The following is a 15,215-nucleotide window of genomic DNA, read 5'->3' on the forward strand; positions in this document are numbered from 1 at the left end:
GGGGAGGAGACAGTCAAAAGGAAAGTAAACCAACAAACAGCTATGGCAAGTTTTACAAAACAAACAAAAAAGGGGGTTAAGAAAAGAGGAAGGTGTACCTTAAGGAATCATAAGCTACGGATCAGAAGAATCCTGAAACTGCGGACTTTATATGCAATCATATCCAAAGTATGAATATGGCATAGAATATTCAAAAAAGATATATTTAATTATCAGCTGACCTCAGAGACTGAATCTCCAGTGTCTTCTACTTCTATGTTTTCTATTCTAGTTATGTGTTTTTTCACTGCTATTATTACAATTTCTTAGGGGTAATTTCCTAAGTAAGAAGCATAGTGGGTAATGTGCCTTGTCTGTCTCATCTGATGCTCATTAAAGTCCCAACTGTTTTGTAAGTGATGTACTTCTAAAGGTAGTGCACTATCTAACTAAAAATATGTTTTTTTTTCTATCTTTTTGGCTTTTTTTTTTAAAGGAGGGAAAATAAGCAATAATGCTAAGTTTAGCTTCAGTTGCATCTGTAGAAGTTTTCTTAGGTATATTTTGATAGCCTTGTCAATGACAATGAAGCTCAGGACAACTAAATAATTTTTGAAGTATGTTTTGGTGTACACATACTGACCTTCCTAGACACTAGGAACATTTTCTTTGGGAGACTTAACCCCATGTTATGTGAGATATATTACACTAAACAATTGTCAAATGTGAAATCTTTGAAAATATTTTTGTACTTTTACATTTGAAATTATTTGGTTACATATAATTTCGTTTAATTTTTAAATTGCCTAAAATTTCTCAATACTCCCATGTATTTTCAGAAATTCTTAAGGAGTGAGAAAAGTTAATTCATATCATGTCTCTAAATGTAGACTTTCTATAATTACTAAACCTTGTAATTAATAAGAAAAACATAATGTTCCATTTTGTTGACATTCCATTAAATATCTATACGTTCTGATTCTGTAAGATCTCCACATATTGAAGCCAAAATAATTTTCTTTCTCTTTTAGTTCTCTATATTTTGCAAGGCCCTTGAAAACACAATGGCCCTAGTCCTTATGTAAACAGGTTGCAGAGCAGGAAGTGGGGTGCTCAGAAAACAGCAGAGCATATTCCCCACACACTTTAATTGGGGTAATTGGGAGTGGATGATAGGGCATTTAAGATGCTTTGCATAACAATGGCAAGTTAATAGTTGTGTCTTCCCTAAAGGGAAGAGCTCTGCTGCCCACAGCAAAAGGTGTACATGTCCTTAAAAGCGTGTAGTGACTCATGACATAGCCAGGGAAGTCAGATGCCCTGTGTCATGGGGAACTCTTGCCATGACTAAAGATAGCAGCCAAAAGAACATAAAAGATATGGGGGAACTAGCAAAGAGCACATCATAGGAGGGGCCAGATGTAAAGTCAGATAGGAAGTTCCAGGCCAAGAATTTAAAATAAAAGCAGGCTGAGAGAAAAACAGGGAAGCTGCCATGTGGTCTGTAGTAAAGAAGTAGCCATGTGGTATAGAGGAAAAAGTATAGGAGAGGGCCCCGCTATGAAGTCTGGAGTAAGAAGAAGACCACGTCACACCTGACGGCACTATGTGGGGACCTGCCTAACCAAGCAGAGATTTGTGGGAGGTATTTGGAGCTGAACTGTGACCAGGAATGCTGAGCTACAAAATTCTGTTTCTCTGAAGGATGAACAGAGAAGCCACTCTCTTGGAACATGTGCCTCCCCAGACCCCACTATGATCCAGTGTAACGCGACATATGTTTCTCTGAAGAACTACATAAAGGCTGAAACAACGTACCCTAGTCCCTGAAGGAGAGAGCTGCTGCGAGAGGATGGTGACTCTGAAACCCAAAGAGCACATTCCAAAGAGGATGGAGATATGCCTGCACCACCAGCACATAAGGATATGGGGAACTTCTGGGCATGGTTTTGGCTTATAGCCTTTTGCGGAGCAGGGGAAGTACTGGGTTTCAGGGAAGAACAGAGCTCTGAGCAGGAGTACTCTGAGCCCCTACCCCTGAGGTTGGAATCCTGTAAATAAAAACATGTTTCCTTCCACATTAATTGTTGGGTCATGTGTCAAGGTGCTATGTGGCCCTGGTTTGTTTGGTTACATTTAGGCCCAGGTATCCAAAGGTTAAAGAAGCTATGGAATGCGTGACCCATTCCTGTATCTCATATGGCATTCAGGGGTGCGTCCCAAAAATAAAGCTGATGCTATTGTAACCACACATGATCCCCTTTTGCCCAAATGAATGTACCGAAATTCCAACTATTAAAAAAAAAAAAAAGCCTGCTCCAATTTTACTGTGATTTGTGTACTTTTCTCTGAAGTTCCACCCAACTTCACTTATAAAGATCACTTTGCTTTTCTAGCAAATTTTCACACCTTAGTGCATAAGAATCTTGAATAAAATGGAGGTTCCTGGGGCCCAATCTCCAAAGAATCTCACTTAATAGATCTAAATAGAGCCGAAAAAACAGAATTTTAATCTTCTAAAACTCTAAAGGGTTTATAACCCTTCAGAAAACATTGGTTGATGATAACAGCTGCCAAATTTGTCTTGCATTAAAATCCTGGACAACCTAAGTCAATTTAGGCCAGTCTCAACCCCAGTCCCATTAGAATCAATTAGCGTTTAAAACAGTTACTTTCAAAGATTCTGATGTATTTTGTCTAGGAGGGAGCTTGGGCATTCGTATTTTTTAAAGCTACCATATAAACAAATCAAGTGACACAGATAGCCTAAGGATGTTACCTCTTTCAGCACCCCTGAATGCTGATAAGGCCTAAAGATCATACAATAAAAACACTGCAGCAGAGATTGAGCAAAACTAAAACTCACCCAGACCCATATTCCCAGTTTGTGTTAGCCCCAGCACACCCAAATGGGCCTCATGGTTTCAGCACCAAAAAAAAAAAAAAGAAAAGAAAAGAAAAGAAAAAAAAAAAAAAACAAAAGAGCCCTGCCCTTTGGTTTTCATGTGCTGGCAGAATGATTAACTAGCTCTATTATAAAAGCAACTCCATTATAATTACAGTGTTTGAATTACAAACAAAACGAAAAAGATGCAGAAGGAATAGTCTCTTAATCAAAACTATAAAACAGAACAATTTCTAGCTGCAGTTAAATGCAAACTCTGAAATATTAAGAGTAAGCTCTCCAGCCCTTTGATTTCTGCCTTTTTCCCATAAGAGCAACACTAGACATTTTTTCAATTAAACAGTTTGACAACCTGAAGAACCCACAGTGCATGATTTAATGAGTATATACTGTATGCATGGTAATCAGCAGGGTGACAATTTGCTTGTTTCAAACTGATAAGAGAGCACTACACATTAATAAAAAGGTTTTTTGGGGAGGGTGGGTTCTTTCTATTACATAAGCTTTACAGTTGAGGAACATTCCAATTTATTGGCAAAGCTGTCACTGGTGGTCCTGGGGTGACCTTATTCTCTGTCACTCTCCAAGTCCTCAAGTCTTGACAAAGAAATTATTTCTTAAAAGCAAAGCACAAACACAAAATACAAATATTTAAAGGTTCTCTGATGTTGTCAGGGTTTATGTGGAGCCTCCTAAGTCATGGCTCCGTTGCTGATTTCACATAACACAAATTCTAACCTGGTATGTGCTGATTCTTCACAATTGCTGCTTTATGACCTGGAATGATTCTTGGAAAGAGTGTCTAAATTGTTAAGTTATTTAATATTTTAGAAGCAGTGTAGCATACTGGAAAAAACATGGGTTTTGGTGACAGATAGAGAGCGGTTCAAATTCTGACTGCAACCATTATATGGCCTTGGCCAAGGCACATCACTTCTGGAGAGCTGAGTTGCCTAATTTATACAACATGGACAATAACATCTACTTTGTATGGAAAGACTGTAAAATGTTTCTCACAGTTTCTGACAACATAGAGGTACTTAAATAAGTTGACCCACAAAGTTCAGAGTGTGGAGTTTTAACAAAAAGTTACCGTCTGACTTTCCTGAGATTTCTACCATAAACCTTAGAGTTATGTAAGAAGGAAAAAAAATACGCTAACATATATGCACCAATGTGGTTGCATTTAAACCTATCAAGATTCTAAAAGGTAGATGTTATCACCCCATTTTTATAAAACAGGAAGAGATCTGAGAGATCACATGAAAATTTTCTGACAGGAAACCTCTTGTATCCCTCTCTTTGCTCTGACTACCAGAAAATTCAGAGTGAATTTTTGTGTTGAATGTGTATTTGCAACTATATTAGTAGCTGTGGTAAGAGGACTGGTTTCCAAACTTCCTATTTATAATTTATTAATCTTATTTTAAATTGGCTATATACCACCACAAATGAAGTAGAGATTTCTTAGCTGGCTAGTAAGGGAAAAATGACCAGGATTTGTTTCACCTAATTCTAGGCTAGGGACCCTCACATATGTTATGGAAATTACATAAAGGTTCTCACAAGCAAATCCAGTGAAGACATACCTTATTGTCTGGGTCCAATGTCATGGAGAGGAGCAAACATATTAGCCTTCTATTTAAAAGGAGAAAGTATGAAATCTCTGTTGTGCTTATTTCTAAAATGGGGATAATTTCTATTTCTTAACATTGTTGTGAAGGTTCAGAGAGAATATCTGCAATAACATTCAGTAACAGTTGAAAAGTCTGAAATATTGACCCTTTAAGATATAAATGCAATTCTATCAATTAGAAGTAGTAAAACTCAAATGCAAAACTCTTATACATCACTTAGAGATCATTTTTCCCTCTGAACTCCCTGCACTGATGTAAAATTCTGCTCCAGGCTGAGCCAAGATTCACATTTGCTGCCCTTCTTTCATGTCACAGGGCACACGGTGACCTGGGAGTTATCAGCAATCTCTAAGTTCTTACTGTAAACATGTCTACTGGAAATACAGAAATCTATCAAGAATACACACATGCGAAGTTTGCAGGTTCATAATTCATACAACAGAGTATCCAGTGCATACATTAATAACAATGAGTCAGTGATGTTTTCTCAGAAGAAATGGTGTAGTGCAGTGGAGGACGCTTTGCAAACTTGAATTTGAAGGCTGGCTCTGCGATGCACCCATTATATGACATTGGGCAACATATTCAACCTCTCTGCATCTCTTATTCTTCTACTGACAAATGAAGGAAATATGTCTAACTAGTATAACTATTGTGTGTAAGAAGGGGTGATATTCAAGATTTTTAACTAGTATGGTGAGGGCATCAAACAGAATGGACTGAATAGCTGTTCTGGTACCTGGATTAAATATGAACTCTGTTTGAGGAATTAAACTAAACTCGCTTGATCCTGGATGATGGGAGGTGCTCAAACATATACAATGCATTATATGAAGAAAAGATGCATTGCACAATATTGTGTAATGACATACTTATAGCAGCGAGGCATACAGATATCCATACTCTCCAACTATTCTTTTTCTCACTTGTATTGAACTTTGATTCCACACATTTTATTAAATAGTTGTTGATTTTATTAAATGTTTGTTAGCTCAAAGTGATGTCTCTTGACTCATAGTTGAGTTAGTCCTCAAAAAAGTCTGGACTACAAAATACTTCAAATGATCTTACTTGGAATTGGATACATACCCTCATTTTATAATTCTTATGTCATCTTAATGGATGACGCTTTTTTTTTATTTGACATGCTCTTCTTTATCTTTGATAATACTTTTTGTCTTAAAGTTTGTGTGATATTAATATAACCACTCTAGATTTCTTATGTTGCTTCCATGCTATTTCTTTTCCATCAATTTAAATTTATCTCTATCTTAAATACAAGAGTTGTCTCTTAATAGAATATAGTTGTAGTTCTATTTAATCAATTCTGATAAACACTGAATATTAAGTAAAGGACATAGTCATATAATTACTGATATGGTTGCATAGAGGACTACAATTTTATTATTTGTTTCCTGTTTGTCTTCATTGTGTACTTTAATTTTGTTTAAGTTAGTATTCTATTTTATCTATTGTAATTTTAGTGGCTCTTTTAAGGAATAAAACATATATACATCTTGACCTTTCACAGTATATTTACACTGTGAAAATCTTGAAAGTATATAAGTCCATTTATCATTCTTTATACTAGAAATGTCCAATGTATTGCATCTATACATAGTATATTATAAATACCATAAAGCAGTGTTACAATTTTTTCCTTAAAAAGTTCTATGGCCAGTCACCTGAGTTGGTTGGAGCATCATTCCATACAACAAAAGTCTGTGGGTTCTATTCCTGGTCAGGGCACATATCAACATCATGGGTTCAATTCCTGGTCAGGGAGCATATGGGAGGCAACTAATCAATGTTTCTCTCTCACATTGATGTTTCTCTCTCTTGCTCTTTTCCCCTTCCTCTCTCTCTCAAATCAACAAACATATCCTCAGATGAGGATTTTAAAAATAAAGGCTCTATGTATTTTAAAGGTACTAAGATGAAAAAATATTTTCATATTTACCATCGCTGACAGTCTTCATTCCTTCCTGAAGATTTAAGCTTCCGTTTTATCTCACTTTACCTGAATGACTTCCTTTAGCATTTCTGGTGGTGCAGATCTATTGGCAATGAATTCTTAGTTTGATCTGAAAATGTCTTTAATTTGCATTTATCCTCAAAGGATATTTTCACTATACATAGATTTCTGGGTGTTTAACAGGTTATTTCCTCTGTACTTTAAAAACTGCTTCACTTTTTCTGGCCTCTGTATTTTCTTTTTAGAAGTCAGTGCACACTTAAAGCATTGTTCCCTGAAAGGTAACATGTCATTTTTCTCTGGCTACTATCAAGATTTCCTCTCTATTATTGGTATCCACAAGTTTGAATATGATGAGCCCAGGCATGGTTTTCTTCAAATGTATTATGTATGGGGTTCGTGGAGTTTCTAGATCTATAAATTTATGCACCTCACTGGATTTGAAAATTTTTAGTCATTATTTCTTCAAATATTTTTGTCCCATTCTCTTTCTCCTCTCCTTCTGAGAATCCATTGACACATATGTTATGCATTTTTATTTTTGTTACACAGGCCCCTGAAGCTTCCTTTGCTTACTGTTTTTTCTGTTCAGTATTTTAAATCTTTTTTTTCTTTAGAAAGAAAATTTCTACTGATCTATCTTTAGGTTCACTGACATCTTCCTCCGTTACTTCTGATATAAGTCCACTCAGTGAATTTGTATTTCAAATATATTCTTCAGTTGTAGAATTATCATGTGGTTCTTTTTGTGTTTTTAGTTGCTATGTTTTTATTCACCGTGAATGTATTTTTCTGTCCTTCATTGAGTATGGTTATAATAGCTTCTTTAAAATCTTTGCTAAATCACACTTCTGGATGACCACGGAATTAGTCCCAGATGATTGCTTTTTCAGTTCAGAAGGGTTTACATTTTCTTGGTTCTTCCTATGTTATGTGATTTTGGGTTGTATCATGTGAATGTATGAATATTAATATTTTGGTATGGAGCCTATTAAAGATCTTTGAGGAACACTGATTTATTTTTTTAGTGGGCAATTAACTCTGTTACACTCAAATTGAAGAATATCTATTGGTTGGCAGCTCAAATCTCATTTCAGTTCTTGCATCTTCAGCTGTGCTAGTGTGTGTCTCCTCCTTGCATCTGTGCTTCAAGGGTCAGTCAAAAATGTGGGCAGCGTTTACACAGAGAACTGTGAACTTCCCCTGTCTGCCTCCCTCATTTCCAGGATTCTAGCTTCATTTTCCAGTGTTGGTGGTTACCTTGAACTCTGCTCTTTGGGTTTACAAACCAAAAAGACTGTGGGCTTTCTACTGGAGTTAGCCATCCCATGTCATGTTAACTTTAGCCTGTCTTTAGTCTCATAGTTGTAAAATGGGGAACTCACTCTGCACTGATCCCTGCTTCCAAGTGTTGAATTTCAATTCCCCTCTATAATCTTCCTGCTTATTTGTACTACCTAATGCTGTCAGGTAGTTTTTTTCCCCTCATACTTCATTGTTGTCACCTGTGAGAATGTCAGGTTCAGTAAAGTCAAACTAGAAGTGAAAAGAAGAAAAAACGTTTCAAAAACATTCCTTTGCTTCTCCTAGTTCCTCGACTCAAAGTTCTTACCCTGTACCCATAACTTCATCCAGTGATACTTGGTTTTGGTTTCAAGTAGAAATTTAAGTCAGACTCAGAGTTTTGTTGATCATCTTGCCAAGCATGTGAAAAGATTCAGAAAGAATGAAAGCATGGCGTAAAGTTAAATGATAAAACAGCAATTAGGTCTTGCTACTAAACTGGCAGCATTTCATCTGAAAGCAATGACGCTCGTACAGGATCATGGTTACCAAAGGTTATTTACATGAAATATTGTCATGTTATTTATTTTACCTTATTTTTTTTTTGTTCTAGGATATCTCTATATCCTACTTCATTGAAAACTGCAAGGTAATATCCTAAGAGAAGTAGAATGTTAAAAATACTATCCTTAAATACAAACACAGAGTTGGTAAGTGCACATTTCCTTCTAATAATATTCCTATGACTACCAATTCTTTAGGGGGTTTATATGCCAGACACTTTGCTAATCATTTTACCTGAATTGTCATTTAATCCTTAATAACCATTCCAGGAGATCCTATAATTAGCCTCCTGTTATGAAGGACAAGACCAGAATTCAGAGATGTTAAGTGAGTTAACTGAGATCACACAGCAAAAACCAGGAATCCAAGTCAGTCACCTGATAAGAGGATAAGCAGCAAAGAGTGTGTATCTGGCATTAGGAAGCACATGCCCTTTATTTTAGAAATAAAAAGGGAACTCTTTCCAAGCAAGGAGGGATAAGTGAAGATTCTAACACTTGAAGTTATATTCTACAATTCCTCTTTCCATTAATTACTTACATTAAAATGCCCCTCTTTTAGATACATATTTTATATTGATAGCTTTCCCGTTGAAAAAATAGAAAAGAGAAAGCCTTGCTTAATGGCTTAAAAGCACTAACCACAGCAATAACAAGGATCAAATGATTCCGTGCAAAGACTCATAGTAAAGAGGCATGTAATACCAGTGCTCCATTTCACCTCATTTACTGACCCTGAACCTCTGTTTTCTAGATAAACTCTAATCGGGCAGGTGACTCACCAGAGAGGAATTGGGCACTTTATGAAGTGAAGATGCCGGCCTCATCCCACCACACCTGCATTCAGGAGTGCTTCTAATCTAGAAGATGCTGCAGTGTCTCACAGCCCTACAAACTTCAGGGGCAATCCTGCCTAAACCATGGGTTTCAAGTGACTATGGAATGAAACCGAAAGGAAGGAAGAGTCAGCAGTTAGCAGACAGACAACATAAAGTGGAAACCCGAGCCAGGGTCTTGCCTGCAGCAACAAAATGAATATACATAGTATCTTTGTGTTTTGGCACATGGAGCTTTTCAACATCTGTATTTATTAAATATGTTAAATTGTTTGTCAAGACCTCTTAATGGGAACTATTTTTAAGGGAGTAAAAATGAGAGGGGGTGACAGAAAAAGAGAGGAGTGAAAAAAATACACACACACACACACACACACACACACACACACACACACACCGCCCCCCCACCCCCCCATGAGCTCTAGGAGAGGTTAAAGGAGTACATTCCACGGACAACATGCTGGGGAAATTTTATCACATTAGCTCTTTTTTCCTCCTTTCTTGCTATTTTTTTAAATGCATACTCAAGAAAGCCAGTGCAACTATTCAAAGACATATGAAGATAGATAAGTGACTATTTTGCCCTCCCTTCAAGACAAGATGTATCCTTCATTGGTCCTAATGTATGTCACTAGGACTTAACTCTGACCAGTAACAGTACCGTGCCATTTTATGAGATATGTTTCATATCAGAAACACCCTCCTGCTGCTACTAATTTCATTTTGATTCCACGAGAATTCTCAAAGCCGTGCAAAGCATAACAAACCTGACTGTGTAATGTTTAACCTTGCTTTTTACACATAAAAATTATTAAACATGTGTAATTGTCTGGTGGGGTGAGAATAATATAATAGCACGTCAATCAGGTAACAGTTAAGCTACATTTCACAGGGAAAAAAACGATAATGCTTTCTTTAAAAAATGAAGTCATCACTCCTTTATTTAACTGACATAACATTTATACCCCAATTTTAAAATGGCAGCTACAAATAGAAGTCAAGAGAGGGTAAATTCTCAAAGGGAATTGAGCCCGACATTTTATAATTTTAAAAGTTCTATTTTATATGTACTATTATAAGGATGCCCATAGTAGGTCAATTATAACAAACTATTTAAAATTAAGTAAACACTACCTCTCCAACGACTGTTACCTCTGCAGCGCTCAGTGGCAGGATATGCAAGGCTTTTACGTAGGGTCTCGGCAGGCAGGTGGTTTGGGATACCTACACCAAAAACAAGAGATCCAGAGATTTCAGGATTGATCTGAAAGCTTCTAGGTAAACCTTCATTAGGAACATTGACCACGAATACTGAGTTAGCTGACCGCACTGGTGTTGTTAAAAGGATAGAATAAAGCTGCTAGTATGGTTTCTGTAGGCATTACCGTTACTCTGCATAAGAGAGATTGTAGTTCAAAAGTGGCTTAAGTGACTCACACAAGATCACATACAGGAAGGGGTAGACGGTGCTTCGACACTCCATCTCCTCATTCTACCCTAGGACTGTTCTGCCTGCATTATTTGACCAACCTCAGGAGCTCAGCAGTCCTGGCCCTGGAACTTTCTATTTTGCAAAAAGATGAGGGTGACCCATGAGTCTGGTAGGAAAAATACTCTGGTTTTGAAGTGGTTCGTGCCAAATCATCCGTGTAAACAGTATTTTGTGGGTCACTTTACTTGCCTCTTCTCTGAAACCGTGATGTCCACAAGACTCTGAGGAAATCTGCCAATGGAAGGAACATGAGTTTTGGCCTGAGTTTGAATCCTTAGTAATGCATTTACTATCTTTGTATCTCACACACTTCCCACCTCTGTCACATGGGCACGATGATATCTGAGGGGTATATCTACCAAGAGGATGAATTTTTAAAAAAATAAGAATTAGTACCAAGCACAGTTCTAGTTCCTGGAACACATTAGATGTTCAGGCAAAGTGAGACCCCTGTGCCCACCTTATTTTCAGGGTTAACTGCAAGTTACAAGAAGTGACAAGGAGGCTAGAGAGACCTCACTACCCATAAAACACTTGATGACAATGTACACTATAACCCTCTGCTGGTCAGCCCCTCTGCTCTGACCTCTACTTCTGCTTTCTTCATATGACCTTCTTTGAAATAAGGATATCATAATTATAAGCATCTGTTCATTTCCTTGGATTTTTGTTTACAGGTAATTATTTTCTTTCTTTATCTAATGTTTTTTTGTCCATATCATGCTGTATGGTCTGCTCAGTACAATAACTGAACACAGATAATCATTTATTCAGAAAATATTTATTGAGTTTCTGCTAAGGTGTCAGGAACCACTGTCTACAGTAGTGAACATAACTCGAAATTCAATCTTCCTGATGCCCCTCCTTTTTGGTTGGGAAGACAGACAATAAACTTAATAAAAATGTAAAATTCATGATTGGTCAAATAGTGTTACACATTCTGGAGAAACACAGCATGATGGGAAATGATGAGGAATGGTACAAGTGGAATTATGGCCCTTTCCCCCTGCAGAAAGAAACACTGAAGTCCTAACAATCAGTACCTCAGAATGTGACCTTTTTTGGAAATAGGATCGTAACAGACATAATTACTTAAGGTGAGGAGCAGAACCAGCTCCTACTCCAATAAGACTGGTATCCTTATAAGAAGGTGGCCATGTGACAACAGACACACACATGGGGAGCACCACGTGATGACCAAGGCAGAGACAAGTTATACAGCTGCAGGCCAAGGAAGGCCAAGAGCTGCTGGCACCCCGCAGAAGCCAGGGGGAGGCAGGAAAGGACGTCCTTCAGGTTTCAGAGGGTGCATGGCTTTCAGACTTCCAGAACTGTGAAATAATAAATTTCTGTGGTCCTAAGTCACCTGAGTTGCAGCTCTTCGTTATGGCAGCCCTAGCAAAGTAATATAGTGAGTTTGGGGAAAAATGTAACATTTTTAAGCAAGGAGATCAGGAAAGATCTCACTGAGAAGGTAACATTTCAGGAAAGACCACAATGATATGTAGAAGATGGCTCTGGATAAAGTAAGTCCCACACAGAAGGAACAAAAGATGCAAAGGTCCAAGGCAGGAGGATGCTTGGTGTTACAAAAAGAGCAGAGCCGGAGGCCAGTGTGCCTGCAGCAGGGAGAGGTGAGTGCTAGGAGTCAAGGTCAGAGCTCTGGCAGGGAGTTGGAGGGAGGGAGGAGGGAGGGAGGGAAGGAGGGCGGGAGGGAGCAAGGAAGGCCATCACCCGTTCTTGACTGCATTTCAACTGGTCACAGATGGTTAGTTTTTTGAGGATGAAAGTCAAAACCATGTTTTAATAATCAGTGAGGCTGATGGTGATTCCTCCCAGGGTGGCTCAGCTTAGAAGGCTGAATTTAAGTTCAACCAGCAGAGGGAACCACCTGTCATTTGGAAAGACACCAAGCCCTTAATGAGGAGACACCAGAAAGACACCAGTAGCCGTCAACTTGAGCACATGCCAGTGCCTCTGGAACCACAGGAAGAGGGAATACACATTTACAAAGTAAACTGAGAGTGCGCCATGGACACCTTTTCAACCTTTCTAAAGGCTTGTTTAATTTTCTAGAAACAAGGGAACAATATGGTTGATACTTTCTCAGCAGACTTAGCCATTTTGCTTTTCATATTGCTGTTCTTGAAGTAAATTTGCCATTAACCTTATATGTTCTAGGGCCTGAGACTAGATATTTTCCCCTTCCAAAATGAAATTTTTGCTTTTAAAAACGTTAGCTTTCTGACAATTTTTAAGGTATATTTTATTGATTATGCTATTAAAGTTGTCCCAATTTTCCCCCCTTTGCCCAACACCCTCTTCCCTCCAGCAATCCCCCCACCTTAGTTCTTGTCCATGGGTTATGCATATAAGTTCTTTGGCTTCTCCATTTCCTATGCTATTCTTCACCTCCCCCATCTATTTTGTACCTACCATTCATGCTTCTTAATCTCTGCACATTTCCCCCCCATTTCCCTCCTTCCCCCTCCCAGGTGATTGCCCTCCAAATTTTCTCCATATCTATGATTCTGTTCCTGGTCTGCTTGTTTGCTTCATTTGTTTTTTAGATTCAGTTGTTGGTATTTGTGAATTTCTTGCCATTTTAATATTCATAGCTTTGATCTTCTTTTTCTTATATAATTCCCTTTAACATTTCATGTAATAATGGCTCAGTGATGATGAATTCCTTTAACTTTACCTTGTCTGGGAAGCACTTCATCTGCTCTTCCATTCTAAATGGTAACTTTGCTAGATAGCGTAATCTTGGTTGTAAGTCCTTGCTTTTCATTATTTTGAATACTTCTTGCTAGTTCCTTATTGCCTGAAAAGTTTCTTTTGAGAAATCAGCCGATAGTCTTATGGGAATTCCTTTGTGGGTAACTCTGCTTTTTTCCTGCTGCTTTTAAGATTCTCTTTTTATCTTTAATCTTTAGCATTTTAATTATGACATATCTTGGTGTGGTCCTCTTCGGGTCCAAGTTGTTTGGGACTCCCTGTGCTTCCCGGACTTCTATGTCTATTTCATTTGCCAAATTAGGGAAGTTTTCTTTCATTATATTTTTTAATAAATTTTCAATTTCTTGCTCTTCCTCATCTCCTTCTGGTACCTCTATGATTCAGATTCTGGCACTTTTGGAGATGTCCCAGAGCGTTCTTATACTCCCCTCATTTTTTTGAATTCTTATTTCTTCTTTCTGTTCTGGTTGAATGTTTATTCTTTCCTTATGTTACAAATCATTGATTTGAATCCCATCTTCCTTCCCTTCACTATTGGTTCTGTGTGGATATTTCTTTATTTTACTTAGTGTAACTTTCATTTTTTTCTATTATGTTTTTGCCATACTCAATGAGTACTCCAAGCATCCTGATCACCAGTGTTTTGAACCCTGCATCTGACAGGTTGGCTATCTCCCTTTCATTTAGTTATTTTTGGGTTTTTTTGTTTTTTGTTTTTGTTCTTTCATTTGGGCCATATTTCTTTGTCCCCTCAAATTGGCAGCCTCCCTGTGATAGTGTCTGCATATTAGGTAGAGCTGCTCTGACTTGACTCCCTGTCTTATCACACCTGTTAAGTTGTATGGGGTGGAGCCTTAGGTATTGGCCAGGGTAGGGCAACCCACTTCACTGTTCTGTGGCTCTGTGTCAGGGGAGAGACTGGAGAGGGGACAATGCTGCTGCCTGGCTTCTGTAAATATGCCCGGCACTTGCCCCGTTCCCAGTCACTTCACCCACTTTCTGTATGCGACTACCACCCTCCTAGCTGTTGCCCTGGTGGAGATTCCCAGAGTGAGTAGATTTTCAAACATTCTAAGCCCATGCCAGCCCTTTAAATGAACTCTCCTGAGAAACTGGCAGTTTCTTCTACCACACCAACCCCCACTGGATTTTATAGCCAGAGGTAATAGGGCTTTATCTTCCCTGTGCTGGAACCTTGGGCTGTGTGGTCTGGCTTGGGACTGGGATTGCTCCCTCTCAAGGTATCCCTCCAATTTTTATCCAACACACGTAAATGTAGGACCACTTGTTTCCGCCACCACCTCTGCTGCCTCTCCATACCACTCAGCCTCTCTACCTTCTCCGCAACTCTACCCCTCTCACCCATCTGGATGAATGTGGCTTCTTTAAATCCTTGGTTGTTAGACTTCCATACAGTTTGATTTTCTGGCAATTCTGGGTGTTTTTATGTTGAGGTTAGTTGTAATTCTTCTTGTGGTTGTGTGAGGAGGCAAAATTCGCCTACTTACACCTCCATCTTGACCATAGCTTTCTGATAATTAATTTTTACTGCTAATAACAAAAGATCCTCTTTGAGACAAGGAGGTCATTCTTTAAAGAGGCTAGCAGTATGAAGAATGTTCCTTCTCTCCCTGGAGAATCTATGGAGGGAAAAAGCTTACAGGAAAGCTCAGTAATCATAGAATGAAAGCCCAAAAGATTGGGTCAATATTGCGTGTTTACAAATGTCTTATACTGTATGTACACTTACTTGTGAGACCTTAAGACCTTGAAGAAGCAGTTAGCCAAACCCATTAAGAAAAATC

The 15,215-nt window shown here is 38.2% G+C and overlaps 1 protein-coding gene across 1 annotated transcript in view; it reads right to left on the reverse strand.

Moving 5' to 3' along the window:
* Positions 1 to 15,215, reverse strand: part of FHIT (fragile histidine triad diadenosine triphosphatase) — a 1,408,108-nt gene that overhangs the window by 1,009,554 nt on the left and 383,339 nt on the right. Inside the window, exon 3 of the mRNA XM_054595571.1 lies at positions 10,332 to 10,403. The gene's annotated coding sequence lies outside the window, so the exon portion shown is untranslated. The remainder of the gene's footprint in view (positions 1 to 10,331; positions 10,404 to 15,215) is intronic.

Source organism: Pteronotus mesoamericanus, unplaced genomic scaffold (genome assembly GCF_021234165.1).
Source record: "Pteronotus mesoamericanus isolate MK-2021 breed Mesoamerican mustached bat unplaced genomic scaffold, CSHL_Meso_final scaffold_54, whole genome shotgun sequence".
In the NCBI taxonomy this organism is placed as follows: Eukaryota; Metazoa; Chordata; class Mammalia; order Chiroptera; family Mormoopidae; genus Pteronotus; species Pteronotus mesoamericanus.